Source organism: Temnothorax americanus, unplaced genomic scaffold (assembly GCF_048541705.1).
Source record: "Temnothorax americanus isolate GAGA-0224 unplaced genomic scaffold, ASM4854170v1 Scaffold113, whole genome shotgun sequence".
Lineage (NCBI taxonomy): Eukaryota > Metazoa > Arthropoda > Insecta > Hymenoptera > Formicidae > Temnothorax > Temnothorax americanus.
In genome coordinates, this window is record NW_027509246.1 from 137,501 (window position 1) to 165,000 (window position 27,500).

Below are 27,500 nucleotides of genomic sequence, written 5' to 3' on the forward strand. Positions count from 1 at the left end.
GGGATAAAGGGGGGAGCTGAAAGGTGAGGTAGGGGAGAAAGGGAGAGGTGGGCAAAGAGAAAGGTGGTCAAAAGATCAGACCATAAATAGGGAGGGTAGGTTGATGTTGAATTTCTTGGAAGAAAAAGGGTGGTGCATCTTCAACGGGAACACAAGGGGAGATAAAAAGGGAGAGTTTACATATACCGGGAGAAGGGGGTGCACAGTGATTAATTATGTAATAGGGGAGAGAGAGGTAAAGGATAGAGTGGAAAAGATGAAGATAGGGGACATGGTGGACTCTGACCATCAACCGGTAGCGGTATGGCTAAAAGGGGAGCGGGTAAGAAGGAAAAAGGGCAAAGGAGGAAAAAGGATTTGGAAGGGCGAAAGGAATAAAGAAAGGAGAAATAGGTTCAGGCAGAAGCTGGGCGGGGTAGAGTTGGGGGAAAGGAGGCTGTAAGAGAAGTGGGAGGAGATGGAGGAAAGGTTGAAGAGGGCAATGAAAGAGACAAAGGAGGAGCTAAATAAGGAGGAAAGGAAGAAAGTGGGCTGGTGGAATGAGGAGTGTCTAGAGAAAAAGAGGGAGGCAAGAAGGAAACTAAGGAGGTGGAGAATGGGGGGAGGGAAAAGGTAGAAATATAAAAGGAGAAAGCAAGAGTTCAGAGAGATGTGCAAGAGGAAAAAAAGGACGAGAATGATAGGTGTGGGGTAAGATATAGGTGAAGGAGCGTCGATTCCCACAATAATCAATTGTTTAATTAGGTAAAATCTCGCTAGGTTTATTCATGCTCTTGGTATATACAGAATAAATATCTCTTTAATGTTTATGAGTAGGTGGTCGTGTGTGTCAGTGTAAATTATAATTGTGTAGTGTAATACTCTCATTTAAATGTCTTTAAATTCTTTAAACAAGGATCTTTTCTTCGTGGAGAGATTTTTTCGCGGAATATATAGATTTTGTCCGGGAGTCCTTGGCTTGCCTCTTGGAGTGGACGGAACGGGACTGAATCGTGCCCGAGAAAGTCGAGGTCGTGGAGGAGTCTTAAAGACGTGGTCCGTCTGTGTTGCCACAAAATTCCCTGGTTCACCTGGATGAGGTACGTGCCGGATGCACGGTGTTCGGATTGGTAGATCAATCAAGTGTAATTTCCACGGAAGGAAAGTCTCCGCCTTTGAGATCAGAAATGGATCCTTTGCCTGGATCTCGGACACAGAAACGGTAACCGGGGTGAACTTCCACCTCGTCTTAGTCTCAGGAGCCGGGATGGTGATCGGGATAAGCTTCCACGGTGGAGTCTTTTCCTCAGAGGCCGGGTTAAGACTCGTGGATTTATTCTCAGGAACCGGAGTCGGAGTCAGGATCAGAGTTGGAGGAGACAGCGTCTTAATCTTCACCGATTTCGAGGATGGGTCAGTATGACCCCAGTTGGCAATCGGTGTAAACTTCCACTTCGTCTTGGTTTTCGGGATGTACTTCCACAGAGAAGGAGTTTCCACCTTGGAGATCCAGAGAGAAACCTTGGATTTACCTTCAGGAGCAGGAGTCAGAGTCGGAGTCGGAACCGGAGCTGGAGCCAGAATCGGAGAAGGCAGCGCCTTGATCTCCACCGGATTCGGTGTTGCCCGATGGGCTGAGTCAATATGATCCTGAAAACCTTTCCGCGGCATACTGCTGGTGTCGCGCGCGCACCGTCGAGCGTTCGTGGCGGACAGCTGACCGCCACATAACCCCCTTGGTTGTTTTAGAGTCCCTGGAAACGGACTGGTGGCCGTGATATTCGTCCGCTTCTTGTCCGTTGCTGTTGCTGCGGCTCTTCGGGAGTTTGTGAGGTTCTAGTTGACGGCTGAGCTGGCTCCGGTTCTTCTCGGTCCAGAATGTAGGCGGGCTTCAATCTATCGACTGACACGTTGACAGGTCGTCCATTGACGCAAATCTTGAAGGTCTTCTCTCCTGCTCTGTTCTCTGTTTAGAACTTTGAATGGTCCATCGTATGGTGGCTGCAAAGCTCCCGTTGGTGCGTCGTGACAAAGAAAAATTTGTTGCGTTGTAGTCAAGTCTTTGTACGTAAAAGTGGCTTTCAGTCCGTGTTTTTTTTTAAATTTTGGTTGCAGGTTTCTTATAATTTTATTTAATCATGCTGCGACACTTTCCGTGTCGACAGATTTTGCACAGGTCTCCTCGAGGAATTGTCCGAGTAATCGGATTGATCCTCCGAAGACCATTTAAGCCGGCGTCGCCAGGTCTTCCTTTCATGCTGCTCTGATGCCCATCAGGATCACTGGTAGAATTTCTGCCCATTCTTCCGTCTGGTAACTTTTTATGGCTGTTTTTAACTGCCGGTGAAATCTCCCAATCATGCCGTTTGCTTGTGGATGATATGCCGTGGTGCGAAGGTGTGCTGAACCCGTTAGTTTTGTAAGTTTCCTGAACAGTTCGGATTCAAACTGCCGTCTCTGGTCTGTCGTAACTCGTGCTGGTGTGCCATATCTGGCTATCCAATTGCTGAAAAACTGTCTTGCCACAATTTCTGCGGTGATGTCGGAGACGGGTATTGCTTCTGGCCACCTTGTGAAACGGTCAATAATGGTTAAGCAGTATTTGTAGCCCTGGGATGTTGGCATGGGTCCCACTATGTCCATGTGAACATGTTACAAACGTTTGGTAGGTCATAGGAAATTTCCTGTTGGCGTGACCGTGTGTTTGTATACCTTGACTCTCTGACACAGAAGGCATGCTTGAGCCCATTTTCGACAGTCGTTTTGTATGTTTGGCCATATGTATTTTTGTCAGACCAATCTTGCTGTAGCCTTTATCCCTGGATGTGATAAGCCACGCAGGCTCTGAAAAACCTGCCGTCTATATGGCTCTGTCACGTAGGGGCGTGCGACTGGTGTCAAAGTGTCACAGTATAATTTCGTTGTTGAGCCAAGTATTTGTATCTTTGTTAATTTCAGTGATGGCTGGATGCTGCCATCTAATATCTGCTTAAATTCCGGGTCTTCTTGCTGCGATTTTGCCAATCCTTCGAAATCTGGTGTTTTTTCAATCGCTTCGGTGCGAGATAGCGTGTTTGCAACTACGTTGTCTTTTCCAGCCACGTGTTGAATGTCCGTTGAGAACTGCCCAATAAAGTCCAGATGCCTTGCTTGTCGAGGAGAGCTGCGCAACAGATCTTGTTGGAAAGCGTATATTAACGGCTTATGGTCCGTGAAAATAGGAAATTTTCGTCCTTCTAATAGATGCCAAAAATATTTCACTGCTGAATAGATGGCCAGAAGCTCCCTGTCATACGGGCTGTATTTTCGCTGCGCTGGATTAAGCTTCTTACTCATAAATGCTAATAGCTGCTATCCGTTGTCTGTATCTTGCTGAACCACTGCCCCTAGTGCTGTGTCTGAAGCGTCTGTAGTCATTGTGAGCCTAGCTTTAGTTATGGGATGTGCTAAGAGCGTAGCTTTCGAGAGGCTATCCTTGCATCTCTGAAAAGCTTGCTCGAGCTGCTGAGTCCACTTGATTAGAGTTTTTCCTTTTGCTTTAGGACTTCGTAAGACATCATGTAACGTGGCTTGGTCTCTTGCTGCTCCTGGTATGAACCTCCGGTAAAAGTTCAAAATTCCCAGGAATTGTCTAAACTGCTTGATATTTTCTGGCTTCTTGAAATCTCGTATCGCCTGGACTTTTTCAAGCAACGGGCGAGTGCCTTCTGTCGATACGAGGTATCCGAAAAACTTTACCTGTGAAGTTCTCAAAACGCATTTGGCCGGATTCAATTGGACGCCATACGCTTCAAAACGACAAAATACTTATAAATGTTTTAAATGCTTTTTTTCCGTTGCGGAGGCGATTATGATATCATCTATGTACGCGTAGCAGTTGTCCAAGCCGCGCAAGACCTCGTTTATAAACCTCTGGAAGGTCTGTGTTGCGTTCCATAATCCAAAAGGCATATACTATAAGTACTCGAAGAGCCCGAATGACGTGATAATGGCCGTTTTGGGGATGTCGTCTCGGTGTACCGGAATCTGGTTGCAGGCTCTGACTAAATCCAAAGTTGAAAAAAATTTCTTTCCGCTCAGGGAATGGCTGAAATCTTCTATGTGAGGTATTGGATATCGGTCAGGCTCAATCCAAGAGTTCACCTTTCTGTAATTCCTGCAAGTTCTCCAGGAGTTCCCTTTCTTATGAGTCATGTGTAGCGGTGAGGCCCAAGGGCTTTTGGACGGCCGAATAATTCCTTCTTCTAGAAGTAGATTAAACTCTGCTTTGGCTGCTTTAATTTGTCGGGTGCCAACCTTCGTGGTCGATATGCTTCTGGAGGTCCTGGTGTGGTCTTGATGTAATGCATCGTTGAGTGTGGCTGCTTTTGTTGATGTGTTCCCGTGGTCCTGGTGATACCGGGAAATCGAGCCAATAATTGATGAAAGGGGGTGTTTCCCATGACAGCTTTAACTGACGGTAATGTGTCTCTATTTGCCGTCAGGTTTGCCTTGAGTCCTGTTTTTGCATCAAACAGCTGTCCCTCTTTTACGTCCGGGAGCAGATGAAAATGAGCCAGGAAGTCGGATTCAATTTTAATATTGGCGTAGTTATGTCTGCGACAACGAATTGCCAGGAAAATGCATGGCGGAGACTGAGATCAAGCTGCATAGTGAGATCTCCGTACGTCTTGATGTTGGATCCATTAGCCGCAAATAGCTCTCTTGAATCAGCCCAGCGTCGTGTTCGCACCAACAAGCGAGAGTAAACGCTGACATCGAAGCCGGTATCGATGAGATGTCGAAGCTTCGTGCTGCGGTCAGTGACAAATAAGCGGCATGGGTTCGGGCAAAGGCCGTTTGCCGCTGATAACGACGCCCAGTTAGTTTTTCAATGCTTTTTTGAAGTTGCACGGCTGTGCGCATTTCTGGGCATTCTCCTTGAACCGTCGGTGGAAGTAGCAAATGTCTGCTTTCTTTTCTTCTTTCTGGCCTTTCCTGGAACGACTCCTGGAACGATCGCGCTTGTTGCTTCTGTTTCTAGGACGAGACAATCGGCTCTCTAATTTTTCTAGCTTTTTATTTAGCTCAGCGATTTGAATCTCTATCGAAGAGTTTGTTGCCGACTGCATATTGGCAACTGTCTTAGCTTTGCAGGTGACTTCATGAATCCTGTCAGCCTGCTTGGCTACGTCTTTTAGGTTGTCAGCGTTCCGTGTGGCCGAATGGTAATCTTCCCATCCATAATGTACGTAGGAACTGCTCCGGAATGGCCGTGCTGGCCAAGGCCTGAAGGTGCCAGAGAAACTGTGACGGCCTTCAATTGCCCATTTCTTCGTGCTCTAAGAGCTGGCGGATTTACTGTTTTTGAGAAATCGATTGGCGTTATATTAATGCCTTCTTGATGCTCTCATACTTATTTTCTTTGAGAGGCTTCGTTATCAGATCCTTAATCTCTTTGGCCTGCTTAGTCTCTATATGTGACAGGACGTAAGCATATTTTGTGCTGTCCTGCGTTATGCTTCCCAGTGTAAATTGGCCTTCAAGTTGTGCGAACCATAATTCAGGTTCGTCTGTCCAGAAAAGAGGTATCTTTACGGCCACTCTGTTGATTTGCGGGCGTTCTTCTGTTGAACCGCCCCCTGTGGGTCCTCCTTGAGTGTCTGTCTTCGTTAATGTCATCGTTTTGTGTAATTAGAGCAATAGCGAGATTTAACGAGATCACGTCGGGGTCACCAATTTGTGGGGTAGGATATAGGAGAAGTTGCGTCAATTCCCACAATAATCAATCGTTTAATTAGGTAAAATTTTGCTAGGTTTATTCATGCTTTTGGTATATACAGGATAAATATCTCTTTAATGTCTATGAGTAGGTGGTCGTGAGTGTCAGTGTAAATTATAATTGTGTAGTGTAATACTCTCATTTAAATGTCTTTAAATTCTTTAAACAAAGATCTTTTCTTCGTGGAGAGATTCTTTCGCGGAATATATAGATTTTGTCCGGGAGTCTTTGGCTTGCCTCTTGGAGTGGACGGAACGGGACTGAATCGTGCCCGAGGAAGTCAAAGTCGTGGAAGAGTCTTGAAGACGTGGTCCGTCTGTGTTGCCACAGAATTCCCTGGTTCACCTGGATGAGGTACGTGCCAAATGCACGGTGTTCAGATTGGTAGATCGATCAAGTGTAATTTCCACGGAAGGAAAGTCTCCACCTTAGAGATCGGAAATGGATCCTTTGCTTGGATCTCGGACACAGGAACGGTAACCGGGGTGAACTTCCACCGCGTCTTAGTCTCAGGAACCGGGATGGTGATCGGGATAAGCTTCCACGGTGGAGTCTTTTCCTCAGAGGCCGGGTTAAGACTCGTGGATTTATCCTCAGGAACCGGAGTCGGAGTCAGGATCAGAGTTGGAGGAGACAGTCTTAATCTTCACCGATTTCGAAGATGGGTCAGTATGACCCCAGTTGGCAATCGGTGTAAACTTTCACTTCGTCTTGGTCTTCGGGATGTACTTCCACAGAGAAGGAGTTTCCACCTTGGATTTACTCTCAAGAGCAGGAGTCAGAGTCGGAGTCGGAACCGGAGCTGGAGCCAGGATCGAAAAAGGCAGCGCCTTGGTCTCCACCGGATTCGGTGTTGCCTGACGGGCTGGGTCAATATGACCCTGAAAACCTTTCCGCGGCAGTGTGTTGGTTGACTCTTACCGGAGAGAGTTAATGCCCTGCAAGGCAGGTATAAACGAAGGCCCGTAGTGAGCACGTTCCGTGAACGAAGGCCCGAAATGAGCACACTCCGTACAAAAGAGGGTTATGTCAAGGGCCCTAAGAATACACCTTGACTGGCGAACCCGAAGATCGCTGAAGAAGCCCAGCTAAGCAGCCATTTATATAGCGTTCAATGTCGGTTAAAAAAAAAATGAAAGACGGAGAAACGGCGGGGGTAGACGGTATTCCGAGCGTGGTGTGGAAACACGGGGAGAGGGGGGAAGAGTTGGCGGTGTGGGTGAGAGGGTTTTGCAACAAAGTATGGAGGGGTGGAGGGTGGCCGGAGAGCTGGAAAGAGGGAGTGATTGTGCCCATAGTGAAAAAGGAGGAAGAGGAGAAGGTAGAAGACTATAAAGGGGTTACCTTGCTTTCCACTTTATACAAGGTGTACGTGGCGGTGTTAGCCAAAAGACTGAGGGTGGAAGTGGAACACAAGAGGATCATCCCGCCGAATCAAACGGAATTCAGGAACGGGATGGGGACGGTGGACAACATTTATGTGTTTAACTACCTAGTGAATAGACAACTGGGAAAAAAGGGGTAAAGGTGGTGGCGTTGTTTGTGGATCTAAAGGCGGCATTTGTCTCGGTGGATAAGGAGGTGTTGATTGAGGCGCTGAGGGAGAAGGGGGTTAGGGAGGGTCTGGTTGAAAAGATAAAGGAAGTGTTGAGAGAGACGAGAAGTAGGGTCAGAGTGGAAATAGAGCTGGGTGAAAGTTTTTGGACAGCAAGAGGGGTAAGCTGCTTTTTATTATATTGTTGGCTGACTTGGAGGGGGAGATGAAGAAGGTCAAGTGGGGTAAGATCAGACCGGGAGAAAGAAGGGTGTATGACTTGGAGTGTGCAAATGACATGGTGCTGCTGGCGGAGGGGGAAGATGAAATGAGAAGTATAATAGAGAGGCTGAGAAAACCAAGATTATGAGATTTAGAAAAAGAGAAGGAAGGATGGTGAAAAAAGATTGGCGGTGGAAAGAAAAAAAAAGTAAAGGAGGTAAAGGAGTTCCAATACCTAGGGTATACGCTACAAAGGAATGGAGGGCAAGAGGCGCACGTGAAAGAGAGGGTTAGGAAGGCGGCGGAGGTAATAGGGCAAGTGTGGGGGATAGGGAAAAAAAGGTTGGAAAGAACTGGGGGAAAAGGCTTTGGCTATTTGACAGGCTGGTTTGGACGGCTGGGGTACGGGGTGGAAATATGGTGATGGGAAGAGAGAGAGGAGATAGAGAGGCTTGAAGAAAAATATTTGAGATGGGTGTTGGGAGTAAACAAAAGAACGCCGTGGTACTTGGTGAGGGAGGAGTTGCAAAGAGAAAAATTAAGAAGTAGGGCGGGCAGGAGGGCGCGTGGGTTCGAAAGGAGGCTGGAGAAGGGAGGAGGAAGCGAGCTAGCGAGAATGTGCTGGGAAGAGATGAAGGAAAAAACTGGGAAGAAAGGGGGAACCTCGAGTTGGGAAGAGGGTAGAAGAAAGTTTCTGAGCGAAAGAGGCTTGTGGGAAGAAGGAGAGGAAAAGAGAGGAGGAGGAAGAAACAAGACTAGAGGAAATGGTAAGGCGGGAAAGGGAGGTTCAAAGAGTAGAGAGATAGGAAAGAATAAAACAGTCAAGGTACAACAAATAGTATAAGAAAGTAAAAAATGAAAGGATGCCGAAGTACCTAAAGAAAAGGTGGGGGAAAAGTAGGTGGAGTAGGATTGCGAGATTTTGGCTGGGGAACAAAATAAGGGAAAGTAAATATTGGGAGAAAGAGGAGAAAAAGACATGCAGTCTGTGCGAGGGAGAAGAGGAGACGTGGGAGTATACGTGGGAGCGTTGTAGGGAATGTGATGAGGGAGGGGAGAGTTAGCAAGAGGCAAGGAGATGGGAGCAGGGAGAGGGAGAAAAAGGGGAATGGTGAATGAGGGAGATCGAGAAAAATAAGAACAGGATAGGGTACATTGAATGGTTGGAAGGAGGAGAGGAGTGAGGTATGACTAAGGTGAGAATGAGAGAGTTAGTGGAAAGCCGAAGAGAGGGGGGATAGAAGTGGTTCAAAGGGAATTTTAGAAGCAAGAAGAAACAGAAATCCCTTTTGCGGAGAGGGTGTATGTGCGTGCGGCGGGTGTGGGTGTGGGCGAATGCAGAGGTAGAAACTCACATCCACACAACTAGGTTAAGTAGGCTAAGTTAGTTTAAGCTAGGTAAAGTTAAGAGAATGTGTTGAGAGAGGTGTATAGTACTATGTAAAATGTTTGGGAACGTTTCTTTAAAAAACGCCTTTCGAACCCTACGGGAATATGAAATAAATACATACAATACAATACAATACTAGTTAAACATTATTTATATGTAAACATTTTTTGAAATATAGTGTGATCTACAAAGTTGTGTGTGTGCGTGCGTGCGTGCGTGCGTGCGTGCGTGCGTGCGTGCGTGCGTGCGTGCGTGCGTGCGTGCGTGCGTGCGTGCGTGCGTGCGTGCGTGCGTGCGTGCGTGCGTGCGTGCGTGCGTGCGTGCGTGCGTGCGTGGGTGCGTGCGTGCGTGCGTGCGTGCGTGCGTGCGTGCGTGCGTGCGTGCGTGCGTGCGTGCGTGCGTGCGTGCGTGCGTGCGTGCGTGCGTGCGTGCGTGCGTGCGTGCGTGCGTGCGTGCGTGCGTGCGTGCGTGCGTGCGTGCGTGCGTGCGTGCGTGCGTGCGTGCGTGCGTGCGTGCGTGCGTGCGTGCGTGCGTGCGTGCGTGCGTGCGTGCGTGCGTGCGTGCGTGCGTGCGTGCGTGCGTGCGTGCGTGCGTGCGTGCGTGCGTGCGTGCGTGCGTGCGTGCGTGCGTGCGTGCGTGCGTGCGTGCGTGCGTGCGTGCGTGCGTGCGTGCGTGCGTGCGTGCGTGCGTGCGTGCGTGCGTGCGTGCGTGCGTGCGTGCGTGCGTGCGTGCGTGCGTGCGTGCGTGCGTGCGTGCGTGCGTGCGTGCGTGCGTGCGTGCGTGCGTGCGTGCGTGCGTGCGTGCGTGCGTGCGTGCGTGCGTGCGTGCGTGCGTGCGTGCGTGCGTGCGTGCGTGCGTGCGTGCGTGCGTGCGTGCGTGCGTGCGTGCGTGCGTGCGTGCGTGCGTGCGTGCGTGCGTGCGTGCGTGCGTGCGTGCGTGCGTGCGTGCGTGCGTGCGTGCGTGCGTGCGTGCGTGCGTGCGTGCGTGCGTGCGTGCGTGCGTGCGTGCGTGCGTGCGTGCGTGCGTGCGTGCGTGCGTGCGTGCGTGCGTGCGTGCGTGCGTGCGTGCGTGCGTGCGTGCGTGCGTGCGTGCGTGCGTGCGTGCGTGCGTGCGTGCGTGCGTGCGTGCGTGCGTGCGTGCGTGCGTGCGTGCGTGCGTGCGTGCGTGCGTGCGTGCGTGCGTGCGTGCGTGCGTGCGTGCGTGCGTGCGTGCGTGCGTGCGTGCGTGCGTGCGTGCGTGCGTGCGTGCGTGCGTGCGTGCGTGCGTGCGTGCGTGCGTGCGTGCGTGCGTGCGTGCGTGCGTGCGTGCGTGCGTGCGTGCGTGCGTGCGTGCGTGCGTGCGTGCGTGCGTGCGTGCGTGCGTGCGTGCGTGCGTGCTGCGTGCGTGCGTGCGTGCGTGCGTGCGTGCGTGCGTGCGTGCGTGCGTGCGTGCGTGCGTGCGTGCGTGCGTGCGTGCGTGCGTGCGTGCGTGCGTGCGTGCGTGCGTGCGTGCGTGTGTGTGATCTATTCTTTATCATACTTTCAATTTTTATATTGCATTTACTGGTAATTATATATTTTTAAACAATTTATTTCTTATGTAATTACTAATTTTTAGTAAAGAAAACATAATACACTCGGCACAAAAACATAATACGCTTATACTGCAATAAAGAAAAATTTATATTTAATCAAAATTACAAATTTTAATAATTATGTAACATGCAAAATATAGAATACATCTTTACTTTAGTAATTAACATTTAGGGCTATTCTACAATACGTTGCAAACGATGGCAACTGCTAGTTGAAAAGTGTTATTTCTGATTGCCGATTGCCAGTTACTGTCGCCAAAAAAGTTAAAAATTCGCCAACTCTCTTTTGACAACCGCATTTAACAAGCGCAATCGGAAATAACATTTTTTAACTAACCATCGTATGCGACGTATTGTAGAATGGCCCTTAGATAAAGCATTTGTATATTTTTATAGGTGGCAGATAATAAAGATAAAAATTAATAATTACGCAGATCTTTAGAGACGTAGATGTCTATTATAAATGCAAATAAATATCTATAACTTATACGTACGTCACATAAATGCGTTGTCACGACTTTTTCACTCCCGGACCGCTCCGGAACGTGTGCCGGATCAAAAGGAGTAAGGAGAGCGGGATGACGGGCCTCTCCGACGATTCCCTCGCACCTCCGACACTTCGCGAAACGAATTTACCGTTGGGCGCCAGACGCGTCAACGCGCGTCCGCGAAATTGCGAAAGAAAACCAACACGAGACGCACAGCGAGACGTGCGGATGTGCGAGGAATCGGCTAGCTCGACCTAAGGGCTGGGGCGGGGGTGATGAAGGGCGGCGCGATATTTGGCGGGGTGACGCGCCATAAATAAGGTTCCGAACTCAAGCAATTAATAAATCAAAATAACATTTATTCATTAGAAATGCGCGCGTGAAACATAAAAAGACCGATCCGGCTTCGGTCGGTCAGGCAAATCCTATAATCAGTCGCGCGAGCGTCAGAGATGAAACAAAAAGAAATAATGGTAGCGCAAACACCAGAATAAACGAAGTACGGCGTTATCGTATAATAAACGCGCAGAAGGCGCTGCGATTAGATCAGAGAGATACAGTATGACAAAACTTACAATTAAAATGGAACATCAACAGTAAACACGAAATAATCACGGAAATAGAAAATAAGATTTCGCAGGAAAGATCGCGAAAGGGCGATACCTCACGCTCGGAGCGCGTGAACGCAACGCCGGGAGTCGCGCGAGAATTCTGTCGCCAAATATCTTAAGCCTAACGCAAGTATGAATCGTGGCGTAAGCCACGTCCCAAAGTAATAAGGACCGAACGCAACACAATAACGCGAAATCACTTTCGGCGCGATCGCAAGGAGACGCGGAATACTATAACAAACGCGAAAATACGGACTTAATCTAACGCGAGAAATGACCAAAGGTAGCGCTAGTCATTCGGGCAAAGACAATACTGTCCTCAGTGATTTCCGAACGCGAAAATGAGACGCCGAGGCAATCGGCGTAGCGCGAAATACTGGAAGAAACGCGAGGAAAATGTGCGGGATTACCGCGAGCAATAATAATACGCAATCACCGAACAACGCATCCGAACATAACTACCCTAACACGCACGATTCTCTGAGGCAATTAGCCACTCACAGACGGCCGATTAACGCGAATGATGTGCCGACGCATGCGAAATTCCACAAGAGCAATGTTTCGTAATTTGATACGCCGTGAACACGGAAGGCGCGAGGCACCACCACAAGCGCGGACATTATGCGAAACGGACTCGCAATAACAGATTTCGCCACGAATCTATCGCGATCTCCAGAGGCTCGCAATCGCGTCTTTATCTCAATTCCGCGGCCACGATACCATCCCGAGGCCCTTCGCTCTCGCTGTCGATCGCCATTCGATACGCGGTCTCAAGGGACCGCACGCGTCGCGATATTACAACGTTATCCCGGACAAGAGCGTGCACCGGAGGGCGGCGTCGTGGCGTTACATTTCGCGATTAATTACTGCGGGCAACCTCACCGGTGGGATGTCTCCTCGTAGGGCTCCTCGCCGTCACCTCGTACGGAGGATCGTCGCAGCGCAACAGATTTTCCCGACTCGGGGCGGCTATCGCGTAGTTTAAGAGAACGTTCAGACTCGCCGACGGACGACCAGAGAGTGTCTCGCTAGATTCGCTCGATAGCGGAATCGATGCGGCACCCCCTTCCGTAGGGGCGTGCCAACCAATCGAGAGCGAGCTTGCATGCTCGCGCGATATTCTAACGCAGGATCGTCGTAAGGTGGATCCATCGGGGGCGCGCAACGTTCCCTCGGCGGCGTAGCGACTTCTTCAATTTGTCCCTGGGCAGCGGACTGGACTTTGTTCTGGCCGGTGTGCCTCCGGTTGTCCTCGGGGCGGTCATCAGTTACCCTGCGGGGCGGTATTCCGTGGAGGCAGATTGCTGAGGCCGTGTTTTCCCCGGTACCTGGGGCCCCGTTATCGGCGGCCTTGTCCATCGCTGCCCCTTTTGCCGCACGCCTGCCGCATTGCTCTCGCCGCCCGTGATCCCTGTAGTTTCCGCTTTCGCCACCCCTCCTCGGTCCTTGGTCCTCCCGGACCCCTTTCGTTATCGGTACTCCCTCGAAGATTCGCCGTGGTGTGGGTGAGGCGCCGCGCGCATTATATTTACACATGAAAATAAAAGAACAGTCAAAACGCGGAAACGATATCAACTTTTTGGCCTCTGGAGATCTCGTCGTCGCTTCTCTGGCTCGTCCCTGGGCGCAAATTTCCGCGCCTTGTGACGGCGGCGGGGCGCTGCCACGAAGCGGCGGGCCGCAACGTCACAGCGTATAGTAAACTGTTGTGAGCATATATCCAGTACATCAAAAATGCTCACTGAGCGGCTACCTGTGAGCGCTCAATGAGCGCTCAGTGAGCGATCGTGCTTCTGAATGCAGCCATTGTAAGCGTTTCCTTCACGCTCAGCTCTTTTTAATTTCTTCTTCGTCTTTATAGACAACTAGTCTCTATTCCCCTCTCCCAAAACTCACCTATTAATTAGGAGCATTTTTGATATTTTTTTTTCTTAATGTTTTATTTCTTTTATCAATGTTTCTGTCATTATAAACCTTTCCCGAATTTTCCACAAATGTGTCTCAATAATATCTACAACATATTAAAATTCCATAAAAATCGGTTAAGCCGATCAAAAGATATAAATTATTTTCGAAATTGTTATTTTAATTTTTTACAGCAAAACAGTTTGATATTAAGGGCTAATATTGCTTGTTCATAGAGGAAGCTTTGTGATGGTAAAAAAACAATTTTTCGAGATTTTGATGGAAATAGGTTTAGAATGTTCCAAAATGTCGAGAAATCATATTAGTAGAAAATGTCTGGAAGTATGTATGTATGTATGTGTGTGTGTACGGAAGTATGTATGTGTGTGTATGGATTTTATTGTACACGCATCTACTTCTACAATTTTCTAGATATCGGGTTGAAATTTTACACACAGAGTATTATAGAAAATATGTTCTCCTCTAATTTTCTTAAAATCCATCGATCGGTATGGATTTTAAACAAATTTTTATTTTTTAGGAAAGTGTGTTTTACGTTGTAGTTTTCTCAATATTTGCGATATCGATATATTTTTAATTCTATTATATTCTTCAGTTTTTTCTACCCCTATTTCATATATAATTTTTTAAGATTTGGTTGATTAAATCTATTTTTATACACGGTCAAAGATCCATAATTTTTTGAGAAATATGTGTGGCAAATTTTGAAATATCAGGCTATTTATAGCTTTATTATATTTTTGGCTTAATTGTCTAGATCGGATCATGATCTAAGATCGGTATGATCCAAACAATTAAATCAAGATTGGGGCATGATCCAGACAATTAAGCCAAGATTGGGGCATGATCTAGAAAATTAAGCCAAGATCGGGGCATGATCCGGATAATTAAACCATTGATCCGTACTTATAATACTAAAATAATATATTGTATTGTATATGAAATGCCATCTAATTTTATGTTACCGATTTTCTGAAAACCGGTTACGAAAGTTTTTAAATTTTTCGGGAAATAATACGTAATTGATAAGATAAGCGAGCACATATTGTATCTGTCAGTGAGAGAAAAGCATAGACTGAAATGTACATGGAAAAAACCTGTGGTCGGTCTTCACCGATACATCATGTGTACTGATAACCACAAATAGAGTGAATGAGATAGAGAGATAGAGAGATAGATAGAGAGATAGAAAGATAGATAGAAAGATAGATAAAGAGATAAATAGAGAGATAGATAGAGAAAGAGAGGACACACGACACACACAACATACACACACACACACACACACACACGCTGGGGGGGGGTGAGAAAAAATAGCTTGTTTGAAATAAAACACTAACAAAAACTGTCTTAAAACTTATATTAATCCGATTCGCCTCGGTCTACTCTAAGTTATTTTATGAATAGAGTATCATTTTAAAAAAAGGTTGTTATTGAATTTGGCGAGGATCGGTGAAGGGATTACCGATTTTTGCTTAGAAAGTGTATAAAGTTGTACATGTAATTATATAGAGTATTACTAAAGGAAGGTTGTTTTGAATTTTGCGAGGATCGATGAGAGGGTTACCGATTTCTGCTTAAAAAATGTGTAAGTTATTTGATGGATAGAATGAATATTATTTAAGGAAAGTATTGAATTTGGCGAGGATCGGTGAAGAAATTACAGATTTTGCTTAAAAAGTTACATGTATAAGTTATACATGTAATTTTTTATATAGAGTATCATTAAACGAAAGTTGGTATTGAATTTGGCGATAATTGGTAAAAAGTTTCTTTCTTTATACAAAAATTTAAATTTTTAAAATTTTTGAAAAATGTCTGTGGTAGCTTTAACTTCCGCAAATTTTGAAATATTGGGTTATTTCTAATTCTGTTATATTCTTCAGTTTTTTCTTGAATTTGGCGAGGATCGGTGAAGGGATTACCGATTTCTGCTTAAAAAGTTACATGTATAAGTTATACATGTAATTTTATATAGAGTATCATTAAAAGAAGGTTGGTATTGAACAAAATGGAAATAAGATATATCTACAAATAGTAGGGATCATTTTAGTAAAAACATTAATTATTTAATTGATTTTTGTAAGAGTATAACAAATATTAGTTGCAATACAACTTTATCACAATAAAAAAAGTGTGCAAGTAGAAATTTGCACATTGCTTCTTCATAGTTTTTAAGTGTGCAAGTAGAAACTGCACATTGCTTCCTCATAGTTTTTAAGTGTGCAAATAGAAACCTGCACATTGCTTCTTCATAGTTTTTAAGTGGGCAAGTAAAAACTTGCACATTGCTTCCTTATAATTTTTAAGTATGCAAATTATAAGAATATTACTTCCTCATAATTTTTAAGTATGCAAATTATAAATTATAAATTATTTTGCACATTGTTAATCAACATTTTATTTCGTTCATAAAGCTTTCTCTATGAGGAAGCCAAATTAATAAATATACTAATTATTATGCATAAACTATTAATAATTATGCATAAAAGAACAGGCTTCCTCATAGAGAAAGGTTTATGAGCGAAATAAAATGTCGATTAAGCAATGTGCAAATTTATAATTTGCATACTTAAAAATTGTGAGAAAGTAATGTTCAAATTTATAATTTGCATACTTAAAAATTATGAGGAAGCAATGTGCAAGTTTCTACTTGCCCACTAAAAAACTATAAAAAAGCAATATGCAAGTTTCTACTTGCACACTTAAAAACTATGAGGAAGCAATGTGCAGGTTTCTACTTGCACAATTTTTTTTAATGGAATATTATATAAATTGGTAATGAAAAAAAAAACACGTATATTATTTGTGAAAATAGCAATCAGATTTATTTAAAAATAAAATTAAAAAAAAATACAAATAAAAAATAAACAAATTAAATCAAAAATATATATTTTTGATTATTAAAAATATATATATTTCTGATTTATTTTATCCGTTAAGTTCCCCAATTTATGATACTCTATTTTAAAAAAAGTAATTCAATAATAAAAATAAGTAAAAATGCAATTAAAAAATAAAAAATATTCGAATTTTTTCTTTATCTATAAATCAAAATTTTAAGATTGCTGTCTATAAATTTATTAAATTTTTTGATAGTTATCGTTAGAGTCTATCTTATTTTAAAAGAATTATTTAAAAAAAAATGAAAAAAAAAGTTTCTTAAAAAATCGAAGTTATTGAAATCCCATTTTCATCAATGGCTTAAGAATTTCGAAACTAAGTCTAAAATTTGTGAGATTTTTTTAAAATGTGAAAATATACAAATTTCTATTTTTATTTTGCAAATTTCTGTTTATTTCTATCTTATCATATAACGTAAAATCACGAGTAATTTTCAGTTTCATTTTTAGTTTTTTTTAGAGGACGCGTCGGCTCTACGCATGCGCACTTTCTTCTTTACCTTCATTTTCGCTCATGTACCGCGCTTTTCTTGAGAACTAACTTTACTGCCATTTGTTCTGACCGTGGGCCGGCCGTCCTGTCGTGTATTGCAAAAATCGATTACTATATTAAACTGTGCATATCCTCAAGTACTGTGGAAATTATTCTACATACCAAACGCCCTATTCCACATAATATAATAACAGGTTATGGGCACAGGAGAGTTACTCAGGATGCAAGTTCCAATAGAAAATTAGGAACACATAAGTTATATGATTTACCTGCAGTTGCAAAGGGTAATAGCATTAAGAAAGTTAATTGACGACGTATTACGGCATTTGCGTTTGTTAAAAAGCTTAGAGGTAGGCCCACTGAGCATTGGGGCGACTTTATCATTCACTTGATTATCACTAAGTTAAATTCAAGCATTGTAAGAGAGTGGTAGGATGATGTTCGAGCAGATGACATGCCCACTTTAAAACAGCTCATTGATTTTTTGACACATAAATGTAAAGCGTTATCACCCGTATCTAAGAAAGTATCCAGCGATTCAAAAGTATAATTCACGACTTCACCATACCAAGATATATGTTATGTAAGCAGGCTTCCAGGATTCAAATTCACGGCTTTGCTGATGCAAGTAAAAAGACTAAAAAGGCATACGGAGCGTGTATACATATTAGAATTACTAAACTACAAAGTCAGCATTCAACACAACTGCTATGTTCTAAGTCTCGAGTGGCGTCGTTGAAAACGATTACATTGCCACGGTTAGAGTTTTCCGCTGCAGTCCTACTAGTGCAATTATCAGACAAAGTATTAAACGCAGTACGCTTTGAAATAGAGGATGTATGCTATTGGACGGACTCAGAAATTATGTTACGTTGGATAAGGGCAACCGACAAAAGGTGGAGTGTTTTCGTCGCTAACAGGGTTGGAGAAATTTACAGACTCTTCCGACCGACTAAATGGTATCACGTAAGCGCAGAATTTAATCCAGCTGACTATGTATCAAGAGGATCTCTTCCGACATTTTTGAGTAACGCAAAGCTGTGGTGGTCCGGTCCATGGTTGCGGTACGAATCTCAAGATTGGAACATCAATATATCGCCTCTATTAGAAGAAATATCAGAGCAGAGACAAGCACTCGCGTCTATGGTCACTACTGACGATAAACATGAAATATTCACAAGATTTTTATCTTTAAACAAATTAATTGAAGTCATTACTCTTTGCATTAGATTTATCACTAACATTAGAAGCAACCCAGAAGCCAGAATGACGGGTCGTTTAACCACGCAGGAGTTACTTGAATCTAATCGGTGACTTATAAGAATTATTCAGCAATTAGCGTTTAAAGAAGATTTCCTTAAAAACAAATAGATGTGTGCCACGCAAAAGCAAATTACTAAGTTTAGCTCCATTTATCGACGAACAAAATATCATAAGAGTAGGTGGACAGCTTCGGAACTCAGCAATCTCACCTGACAAGAAGCACCCCGTCGTACTGCCTGCTCATCATCCCTTCACGCGTCTTGTTATAGCGCACGAGCATCAAAAGCAGCTCCATGCCGGGGCACAAGCAACACTGGCGGCCGTGCAAGACAAGTATTGGCCTTTAGCAACACAAAATAGCATCAAGGAGGACATTAGACAGTGCATTACTTGTTTCAAAGCAGCTCTACGTACGTCTGAAACAATCATGAGTGAGTTGCCATCCTATAGAGTCACACCATCCAAGCCATTTGCACATAGCGGTGTGGATTAATGTGGGCTAATTCACATAAAATTTAGTCAACTTTGCAACGCTAAATTAGTAAAATTATATATAGCCATTTTTGTGTGTTTATGTACGAAGGCTGTACACGTTGAGTTATTGAGTAGCTTATCCACTGAGGCATTTTTAAATGCTCTCAAACGCTTCATTGCTCGTCTAGGTAAGGTGTCATGCATATACTCGGACAACGATACAAATTTCCAAGGGGCAGCCAACTCGCTAAAGGAATTCTATCAACTGCTACACAATAAGCTTCATCAAGAGAGGGTAGACACTGCGTTAAAGGAGGATAATATAGGGTGGAGTTTCATACCACCACATGCTCCCCATTTTGGTGGTATATGGGAAGCGGCAGTAAAAAATCAGCCAAGAATCACTTAAACGCGTTGTAAGCGATACTGCATTAAACTTCGAGGAAATGTGCACTGTTGTGCCGTAACCGGTATTTCTTTTGAGCAAGTTAACAATTGTCCCAGTTACTTATTAAGTCCCGATATTTGCGTTATACTTGAGTCGCTTAACGATTATTAATTTGACGAATTAATGTGACAGTTATTGTGACGCACGTGAACGCTTAGATGTTGATTAGCCACTGCCCGCCCGATCGTACAATTCAGCGGTATTTATAATGTCGGAGTCGACATTCTGTCGCTAACTCGGGGACTCTTGAGATAGCGTTGACTTCTCGTTGTCAGCGCCTTGCGCTGATCTTCGCATCAGCGCTTTTAGTCGTCCCGGAGTTGAACGCTTCTGGTTTCGGTGTCGGTTTGCATTGGATGATCGATCGTCCGATGCAATCGTCAAGATTTTCGACGGATTTCAAAAATGACTTTAGTTGCTAGGGTCAGATTATTTATAGGAAGCAACTCGGTGTTGCCAAGTACACTAATAAACAATTATAACGTTGTGCGCTCACAACAGCACAGTGGTTGCTCAAATAGAAGCAGTTATGAACTTGGGTCCTTTGACACCCGTTTCCAATGATCCTAACGATCTTTCATATCTAACACTCGGTCACTTCCTAGTTATAGACTCTCTCACATCTATTCCGCAACAAGATGTCAGGCAGGTGCCAATTAATAGGCTTTCGCGCTGGCAGCGCATCAATCAAATCTATCAGCACTCTTTGGAGCGCTAGAGTTGCGAATACTTGTAACAACTGCAGCAACGAACTAAATGGTGATATTCTAAAGGGCTGCAATCAACCATCGGCGATATGGTCATGATACGAAAAGACGATTCCTCACCGCTAAAGTGGACTGTTAGGCGCATAGAGAATATTTGTCCTGGCGCAGATGAAATAGCCTGAGTAGCCTCGATTAAAACCACTAAAGGGACATATAAGAGGCCATTACGAAATTGTGTATCTTTTCATTGCAAAGGGAGGATTAGAATTTTTGAAGGAGTCTTTACTAATAAAAGCGCTATAGTGCGCTTATTGTATCCTTTAGCAAATGTTTTTAAAATGCGTTTTTGTCTTTGGCATATATTTAATCATCTTTTTTAGTTTCAGATTGATACATATAACATATGATTTTATTATGAGTGAATATCTTTTTTCTCGAAGTCGATGCAGACTATTATATATTAAAAGGGATAGCCCCCTTTCAAGGGGGCAATATGTTTAGGATTGATTGTCGCTTCCGCCAAAACTATTTTGTGCCATACTAGCGGCATCCCTGAAACAGCAGCGCCGATATTAGTTGATGGCGCCACCAACAGAGGGGTCTCGCCGCATAGAGACGAGCCACGCGTTTATTTACGCTCTCTTGTCCGTTAAACGCCGAGCAGTTAACATTGTTACGCAAAAATTGTACAAAGCATTACAAGCAATAAACGACGTATTATTTTCAAAAAAGCGAGTTAATCAATATGAACAATAGGTTAAGATAGTGATAAATTTAGATTAAGTGTGATTGTTATACAGGGTGTTTCAGAATTGCACAGCAATTTTTTATGAAAATATTTTCTAGGTCAAAATGAACAAAAAAGTTTATATAAACATATGTCTCAAACTTATTTGTTAGTAAGATATTAAAAAGTAAAGATTAACAGTAAAACGTTTAAATTATATTTTCAAAGTGGCCGCCGTTTTGTTGAATGCAGCATTTAGCACGATGTATCCATATGTTTCTCTGGCACGTTTTATGGCATCAGGATTATTCCCGAAAGTTGCTACAGCTTCCTTTATACAATTTCTTAATTTTTCTTGCGTGCCAATAGGTCTACAATAAATTTTATCTAACCCCATAGAAATTAGTCTAATGTTATTAGATTGTACCATAGGTACTACATATTTTTGGAAAATAAATTTTCAGCAAATAACTTTTCAGTAAGCAAAAAACGTCAAGAAACATTTTAACTATATTTGCATTAACGTTACAACGTTGCTGCAATGTAGTTAAAATGTTTCTTGATGTTTCTTGCTTACTAGGAGAATATATATGAATATTTATCATAAATATTTTTGTGCTGTCTGAGATAGCTGATAAATATAGAATTCTTTACAGTTTTTGTTTCAAAACGGGTTCAATCAATGCCGAATTATTTGTTGGTCTCGAATAAACTAATTAAAACGTTTGTTGAATCAGAGTTTCTCTTAAAGAGCCCAAAAACTGTATATCGTCCAGCTACCGGGGTGTGAGGGTGAGACGTATGTGGTGTGAATTGGCCGGGCAAATATGTATTAACCCATATTCCGAACGCACTTTTATCGGTAAATGCGCGCATTTAGCATATAGCATATATTTACATTACATGTATTGTAAAATCTGAGAAATAAATATGCGTATTTATCGATAACTCACACCACATAGGGTAACTCCGGTATATACATATGCCACAGCTAAGGGAAACTTAATTTATCGAGTACTATTTACTATGTTGAAAACAAATAAATTATACCAAAAAAAACTTTATACTGTCTACTACTATAAAAAAATAGAAATATGAAATATTCATTCTTTGTATTTAATAAAAAAACTTTTAGAAATCCTTGCATTTTTGCCATATATCTCATAGGGGTAGGATATATGACATTTATGGGTGAAATATACGCCTTACAAAAAATTAAAAATAATGTTTATAAATAAAGCAATAAAATGTCATAATAAGTTATAAAATGTGTGTAAAAAATTTATTAAGATGTAAGAATAATAAACAAATTATAAAACTGAAAAATTTTTTAAAGAAAATAGACGAACGATAAATGCATTAAAGGTTATATGATTCAAAAAAAGACGGAAAAAGAACACATAGAAAATTTCGATTTTTACAGTGTTTATACTATAGCATAAATCCCGCATGCTAAAATGCCATATATCCTAAACAGAAGGGATATACAAGATATCAAGCTAAACAAAGAATATAAGAGCTATGCACTTGTATTTTGCTGTATATTCTATCCTTTACTATCCCTCTACACTTATGTATCATGAAATAACCATTAAACCTTTTACATTCTCTACAGTAATTATTTTACGTAGGTCGTAATATATGATCGCGCTACTTACTACGGTGAGAAATCGATTCAACTCACGACGGTTTCGTTAATATTAACAGTAAAGAACTGAAATTACAACACAATACTAATATGGGATAAAGACACATAACAGAATAATTGCGAGCAAATACCTTCATTCCTTCTATTTTTTCTAACGTCTGCGGCGTAAGTTCCTGCGCGATGTAAATACCGGAGTTACTCTATTGCTGCAATAAAGTTGTGCTACTAGAGACGCATCAAGGACAAATATGCGTTTAACCAAAGACCGAGTGCGCGAATTGAACGAGCTTCAGCACGGATAACCAGGTAACCCAGTATGGATCACAGATTGTAAAAAGGCACTGTATTACGCCGCCAAGGTCCTATGAGGTCAAATCAACTGCTAGCGTCGTTCGCAGGAACCGTGCGTTTCTACTTTCAGTTCGGAAAGTCAGAAAGAACATCGATTATGAGCAATTTGTCGGTGAACTTGAGCAGTCGGGTCCCGCCAAGAAACGTTACCCGCGACGCTGCAGGAAACTCCAAGAAGAGTATCGTCCGGTACATCACCGTTCGGTACATCACCTGATATGTACGCCAGCCAGAGCGCTACAACCAGCAGTTCAATGTCCCGCACGAACTCGAGTAAAGTTACTAACACAACGTAAATGTAGATCAAACAGAAGGAGGTCATCAGACCGTTTCAGTTCATCGAATTATTAATAAGCGAGAATAAGGAAGCACTCAAAAGATAGGCTAAATATCGAGTAATATAAAGAAATTTCATTTGTGAGCAAGTTCGACAGCCTAATGACGTTTCTTTCTAATTTCATTATTTTATGTATTATGAAAATAATTAGAGCAAAAAGGGAGCTTTTCTAAAGAAAGGAGGATATTATATGTAGCGTGGTGAGAGATTCGACTGTAAGTCCGAGCATTCGCGCTCGATTTCGGGACTTAATCTCTGTACTCTTATACTTTAAGACCGCGCTTCACGCACAACTCAGTTTGTACTAAAATTTAAGAATAAAGATAAGATAAGTTTGAAAAAGGAATGAGCTCGAAATCTAGAATTTCATCTCGTATTAAATTAAATTCTCAAACAATCGCTTCTGAGTTTTGACTCGCAGTTTTCGCTGACAAAAAGCGTGGCGATCTGTCCTGGGCGCTGACGAAGAGTATACTGAACTGGTACTTTCGCTGCCGAAAGGCGTGGCGATTACGGGGTTGATTCTTAGAAATCGCAATAATTGTTATTAATTCCCGAAAATGAATTTGGCCTTTACGCTGACGAAGAGTATGGCGGATTGGCTTTGAGCGCTGACAAAGAGTGTGGCAAGCTTAAAATTTATTTTTGAGAACTCGGGTTGAATGACGAAAAAAGGAGGTAGACGAGTTCAAATCAAACAAATTAGGTTCCAGATCAAACAAGCTGTTACTTATAATCAAGATCCTTTCCCTCTCCTCCAGGAATTGCAATAACTAGAAAACGCACCTTTATTTAAACCTATTCCTGTCAACTTCAACATTGATTATCCTAATTACAATCAGATAGATAAAAATGATCCTCGTTACGAAACTTATAAACTCAGATATTTTTTCGGTCCCGAGTAATAATAATAATAATAATAATAATAATAATAATAATAATAATAATAATAATAATAATAACAATAATGACGATGATTAAGATGATGACGATGATGACGATGATGACGATGATGACGATGATGACGATGATGATAATGATGATAATGATAATAATGATAATAATAATAATAATAATAATAATAATAATAATAATAATAATAATAATAATAATAATAATAATAATAATAATAATAATAATAATAATAATAATAATAATAATAATAATAATAATAATAATAATAATAATAATAATAACTTTTACACGACTTGTCCAAATCTTTGGTAAATTGCTTAAATGTATTGACCAAAAAACGGACGAACACAACAGACAGAACGTGACAACGCTATCTGTTGTATTTTATATCTTCTCATTTTATTATATGTCATTATATTTCGTACATTTTAAATGTCTTTTACATTCTATATTAAGTCTACTAGAATTTTGAGAGATAGTTTATAAAATCTTGTACTTATATTCCTTTAAATTCAATATTCAAAATATATATCTTGCGAAATATTACTTACTCTAATAAATATACTTGGAATAATACTTTGGTTTCATTTCTTTTTTATACCATCATAATTATTATTTGTGTTTTTTAAATAAATATTTTCTTTATTTGTCTAATATTATTTATAAAATTATTTTGTCTAAAATATACTTGGGGTTTTCTTTTACATTTTTAATGTCTTTTTTTAGGTAAATTTTACGAATTTTTGTTAAGTATTTTTATTACAGTAATACACAGTAATAACATATACTTTGTAATAAATTATTTATTTTTCTATTTATCACTCCTTTAAGGCCATTGTACGTAACAATGTTTTAGTTGTAATTGTAAGGCCGTAAGAAAAAAGACCAATCACAGTCGATTATTCTTCTCGCGCTTGAAGAATAATCGAGTGTGATTGTCTATTTAAAACTTTGTTACGTGCAATGGCCTTTACTCAATACCGAACATAATATCAGTTTATCATTAGAATAATACAACATTGCATTATTAAACAAATATAATACGTCTTTTTTACTAACTTATTATTATGTTTTTGCTGCATCAACTTTCTTTGATCACTCCCTCGCTCGTAACAAGCCCAAACGTTTTAGCATTTTGTTTTCGAGTAAGTTAGTTATTCGGAATTTAAATAAAAAACCGAATCGTAAAGTTACTATCCAAATTTTGAAAGAAAGTTTTGTAAATTTTTTATTTTTTTTTAAATTCTATAACTTTTTAACTATTAATTTTATAAGATGAGTCTATAGGACCTTTTTTGTCAGCCACATAGAGCCCTATCCATAAAATTGTATCTCATTTCAATCGGACCATTTTTTATGTTCAACCCCCTCCAATAAGGGATGAGCCCAACGGCATTGGGTCTGGCTTTATGAGGGCTACCATTCGTTCTCAGATGCCAATCCTCTCCGACTGCTCCCTAGCTTGTAACAAGCTCAAGCGTTGAATATTGCATACTGGAGTGAAGTAACCACCCTAGACGTAAACTAAAATTCAATTTAGGACAAACTAACAATAAGTATAAATTAAGCCTTATTTAAAATTTAAAATTTTTTAATTTTTTTTAAAAAAGGGAGTAAGGGAAAGTTGGCATTAATCCCTATCTAACTACAATTAAAAGCCTACAATCCGTTCTCAGACACCAACCACCGTCTATCACTCCTTTCCCTTCTTTCCTTGGAAAACTGTTTTTACCCCTTTTCATCCCTATGCATGCCACAGGGTGTTGCTGATCAATCCCGGATTTGTGTCATAATCTGAATCATGATAAACTAAGTACAAATTAAGCCTTAATTAAAATTTAAAATTTTTAACCCTAACTGTTGTGTATTTTTCTTTATTACAACTCTGGGTTCGATAGATATAATATATCTATAAGAGGAACAGTCTCCGTGACTCGCCGGTTAGAGTTAGACTTCGATCACCCCGTGCTCCGCACACATGCTCGGTTCCCCTATCGGCGATCCGCGGATTTAATTGTGTCGCTAGCCTCGCGGACGCGAGTCCCTTAGACGACGCGCGCTATTCTGAACGGTAAAACGCGCGTTACTGACACCGGTATATAACACCTTTCTTTAAAAAATGGGGTAAGGGGTAAGAATAAGTAAGGGATAAGGAATAAGAGAAAGGGGTTTGTGTTAATCCCTGTGGAACCACCCTCGCGAGAACTACAATCCGTCCTCAGACACCAACCACCACCCACCACTCTTTCCCTTTTTTTCGTTAAAAAACTGTTTTACCCCTTTAAATCTCATAGGGTACCATACATAGAGGTTGCTGTTCAATCCCGGAATTGTATCAAAATACGAGTCATACCACCCCACGTACATACAAATCTAATGATAACTCATAATAGAAACTTTGAATCCAGTAAACTTTGCCATCTAACACGGCTCTCACTTACTAGAGCTTTAGATTATAAGAGTAGCGCAAACCTTTTATCTTGCCAACCCGCCATTTTTGACCTATTATTTAAGAGTATAACAGAGGCAGAATGTATAAGAACGAGTCACAGACCGGCCTTAGGTCCGTGGTTAGGTTTGTGGAGGGGTTGTGCGCTACTCTTGTAATCTAGAAAGCTCTATCACTTACTCGTGACGAGTGTCATCTAGCGGCACAGTAGGCCAAACCGACAACACTTTTTTAATATTTCGCGAAGAATAAGACGACGACGACGTATCTGAATGATATAAATTGGGCAGAAAAATAGACCCAGATAGTAAAGCGTGTCTGAGAAAAATCGCGCAAACCCGTGATTGCTTATAATGCTGGCCGTTCATTTGCTTCAATTAATTTCGAGTAATTTAATATTTAAAGCAACACGCAGGCAACATTGGATATATGTATTGCCAGCAATTTTTGGGCAAGAAAGCAGCATCAAATTTATTTTGCGTTGCTAGCAATATGACAGCATTGTGTGATCCTATGAATTATTACAGCAACATTACAGCAACAGCTCAAATTTTTAATTAGACGATTTTAGACCAGAGCGTAAGTTGCCAAAAAGTTACTGGCAAGTTGCTATACAAAATTGTTATATCGTGAAGGCATCAACTTGCCAAAAAATGCGGACTCAGTTGTCACAATTCTGATAGCAACACATACTATGTTGTCGGCAACATGACAGCAACAATGCAGACACGTTTCTATCTGGGGAAGCATATATGCATATCCCCAGATAGCCAAGCGTGATAGAGCATATTGAGCAAACTAATGCATTGCAGGTGTTTTCATATATTTGCTGTAAATTTGTTGACATCAAAATAAAACACGTTACAAATACAGCTACACGACTGCTTATACATGCAATCAGTTGACGCAATTTCAAGAGCAAACGGTTCGCATTATTGGTACGTTGTGATGTCTGCAACACAATCGTGCTATCACAAATCCCTCACAAATTGATGCTATCACGTTGCAATCAATTTGCTGTTAATAGAAATATAATTCATATAAGTTCAACCCGACAAGCATAATGCTGTCTCACCTTGTCCCGAGTTTGTCAAAATTAGTTGCATTAATTTGTTGGCAACATGGCAGCAAACTCACAGCATTTGGCTATCTGGGTCTATGCGTCAAGCGCATATCTGTGTATCGATCATTATGATCAGAGAAAAATCGATTTTCTTTTCCGATATTTAAATCTTTCAATAATATTGATTAATAATATTATTTAAAAAATTCAGTGGTTTATTCCTAGAGAAGCGTTTACT

At 41.7% G+C, this 27,500-nt stretch overlaps 1 protein-coding gene and 1 long non-coding RNA gene across 3 annotated transcripts in view; both read left to right on the forward strand.

Moving 5' to 3' along the window:
* LOC143908724 (uncharacterized) overlaps positions 1 to 27,500 on the forward strand; it is a 243,088-nt gene that overhangs the window by 108,125 nt on the left and 107,463 nt on the right. The window lies entirely within an intron of this gene.
* On the forward strand, positions 16,223 to 22,437 carry LOC143908725 (uncharacterized). The gene is made up of 2 exons (XR_013260228.1): positions 16,223 to 18,574; positions 18,806 to 22,437. It is a non-coding gene; the product is annotated as an uncharacterized LOC143908725 (long non-coding RNA).